Consider the following 3,293-nt stretch of genomic DNA (forward strand, 5'->3'; position numbering starts at 1 on the left):
CCCTCCCTTCCTGGTTTTCTTCTGTAGTCATGTGTGGCCTATGGCTTGGGGAGGAGGTGGGAGAAGAGGATGCAGATTCTGTGCCCTGCCCCTTGCTGGCTCAAGTCTTGCCAAAAAAAGGGGAAACTGCAGTAGACCATTCCAGACAAGGACTCACAAACTAAACCCCTGCAGGGAACAGGCAGCTAAGTGTGATGAGTGAAGTGCTCTGGGCTGGGGTGAAATGCAGACTCCAAAGTTGTGAGCAGTGACAAGTGCTAGTGTGTGCCATTTGCAGGAGGTAGCTCAAACCCAGATTCTCTTGTAGGAATGTGGGCCCAATGTTGCCAGATCTTCTCATTCTTCAAGGGAAGTCAGGACAGGATTTGTATGTGAAGCCCTCTAATTTCTAAATGTTTGCTCAAGTCAAAAAGACAAACAAACCTCTGTGTGGGCTCAACACGTGTGCAGGCTGCATGTGGCCTGGGGCTTACCCAGTTTTCCACCTTTGTGGCAGCTTTTGGTTCTAGCCTACCAGGCTCATCTCTCCTGCACTGCTTCCCCATGCCCATTTCCCCACAAGAGGAGGGAAAGGCACTGGAGAAGAGCCCCTGCAGGAGCGGCACTCCATCACCACCATCTCTACCCATAAGAGGGGGAAGGCAGAATGTGGGTTAGGAGGGAATCTGGTGTCCTCCCTGAGCTGATGAATTTCTTAGCCAAGAAAACCCAAGTCCCCCAACTCCTGTGAAATCAGCATAAAGTGGAGGTTAGGGGGAGGTGTCTGGAGCCAGTATGTATGAGTTCAAAATCCAGCACCATCATCTCCTACTTGTATGACTTTATAAAAGTTCCTTGGCTTCTTTGAGCCTTAGTAAGTTCATCCATTAAAAGGGTTCTTGTGAGAATTACATGATGTATAGAAAGCACTGTGCACAAGATGGCACAGAGGAGCATGCAAATACTCGTTATTGTCATTGGTCCCTCAATCTTTCTTCTCTTCCCTTCATCTCCACCTAAAATAGTCACCAAGTTCTGTCATTCCTACCTCTGTAAAACGTTCCCTCCAAATCCTTCCCCTTCTTTTCACCCCTAATCCCACCCAGCCGCTTTGGGCCCTCAGTAGCTCTGGTTGAACCACAGCAATGGCCTACCAAATGATCTTTTGTTCAGTTACTCTGACTTTAATCTACCTCCCTGGCTAGCACAGCTTGCTTATGCACTTAGAAGGCACTACCTAAATATTCTGTGAAAGAACTGCTGATCTTCCTAAAGTGAATATATTACACCTGTGATCAAAAACATTAGATGGCTCCACATTGCCCATAAAACCAAGTGTAAACTTCTTAGCATGACTTTCAAGGCTCTTTATATTCTGACCCTATCCTACTAGTCTGATCTTCCATTTAGGCTACCAGCACTCCTGTCCCAGCCACCTTTCACTAGTGGCTGTTCACTGAATGAGCTCTGCACCTTTTCATGTCCTACCCTTTGCTCACATTGTTTCTTCTGCCTAGAATGCTTTCTCTCCATCTCTGTCATAGTGTTCAAAGTCCAGCTCAGATGCCACCTCTGCCATGAAGACTTCCACAATCCCTCTCTCCTGAGCTGAGAACTATCTTGTTCTCTTCTGTACTACAATACTTTGCACCTAAATTGTGGTACTTATTACATCCTGCCTATATTCACCTTGGTTGTTCATTCATTCCAAGAATACCTACTGAGCAATTTCTATATGTCAAGCACTGTGCTGGGTGCTGGGAACACAGCAGTAAAAGACAAACACATTATAGATCCACAAGATAACATGATCTTAGTGTTCAGCAACCATAATATGCTTACTATAAAACATGTGAGTTTTTGCCATATGATAATGAAATGAAAATGTGTACCCACAAAAAGTTTGTAAAAGAATATTCACAGTAGTAGCATTAATAATAGTGGTTAACTGAAAAAAAAATACAAATTCATCAACACGTAATCAGATAAAGCAATTGTGTACTATTCATACAAGGGAATTATTCAGAAATAAAAAGAAACTTGACACATGCAGTGATATGGATAAATTCTAAAATATTATGTTGAGTAAAATAAGACATATACACAAAAATGATTCCTTTCAAATGATTTTCTAGAAATGGAAAAATTAGGCTAAAGGAAACAAGTCAATTGTTTTCTTGTGGGAGGGAATTGGATCTACTGAGAAGGGGCATGAGAGAACTTTCTGAGGATTTGAAAATATCTTGATTTGAACATTGGTTACATAGGGGTATACATTTTAAAAATTCATCAAACTGTACACTCAAACTATGTGCATTCTATCTAAATTAACATCAATCAAATGTTTTAAGAGATCTAAAAAAAAAAACGTGAGTTTTTGTCTCATCACATATCCATAAGGAGAGCCAGCTTTCTTGGCCTTGGGCATAGGAAAAAGAGGCAAGGGATTGGAGGTGGCTACACACCCACAGTGCTAACAGAGTAAAGGGCACAATGGCTGTGCCAAGAAAGCAACCCTACCAGCCACACATTGCCCTTTGACTCCTGGATATTGCCCTGCAGCTGCCCCTCTGAGTGACCCCTTCCACTTGGGTCCAGGCCCTGGTGCCCTCCCTTCAGGCCAGTCCAAGTGCAGACAGCCTCTGTCTCTTTAGCCTCAGCATGTACAAGGCAGGGGGATAGCAGTGGCTCACAACCCTGGCAGTGCCACACAATCACCTGGAGAGATTTTTCTCTGGCCCTACCAGGAGAGATTTTGGTTTAATTAGTCTAGGTTGGGCTCCCAGCTCTGGTATTGTTGAACACACTGTACAAGTGACTCTAATGTGCAGCCAAGCTTGCCAATCACAAGGTGAAAAGAAGGCTGAGGCTACATGAAGTCCTTGTTATTTGAGGATAAGTGGTACTAGAAAAAGGTCACTTACTTGATTCCACTTGAAGTGGAGACCAACATTTCATAGTAGAGTGAGGGAAAAGAGTTTGTTGGGCCGTTATCTTGAGAAATAAAATTGAAGAAATTGTAAAGTATTTTTGTTTAAACTTAAAAAGTGTAATTGATATGCACATATGCATATTACTTTGTGCATATTAGTGCAAATATGCACGAATCCTTAGAATGAACAAAAAATGAATCAAGAACTGGAATAACATAATTTTCCTGACCAAAGTACATGAGAACATAATACTGACTTTTGCCACGCAACGTAAACAGAGTTTTGTTTTTCCAAAATCAGAGAACTCCTTCAGTTATCCCAAGGACCTCTTGTAATCCTTTGAGAGTTGAATCATACTCTTTGAAGCCTTGATCCTGTTAT

This window comes from Manis javanica, chromosome X (genome assembly GCF_040802235.1).
Source record: "Manis javanica isolate MJ-LG chromosome X, MJ_LKY, whole genome shotgun sequence".
NCBI lineage: Eukaryota > Metazoa > Chordata > Mammalia > Pholidota > Manidae > Manis > Manis javanica.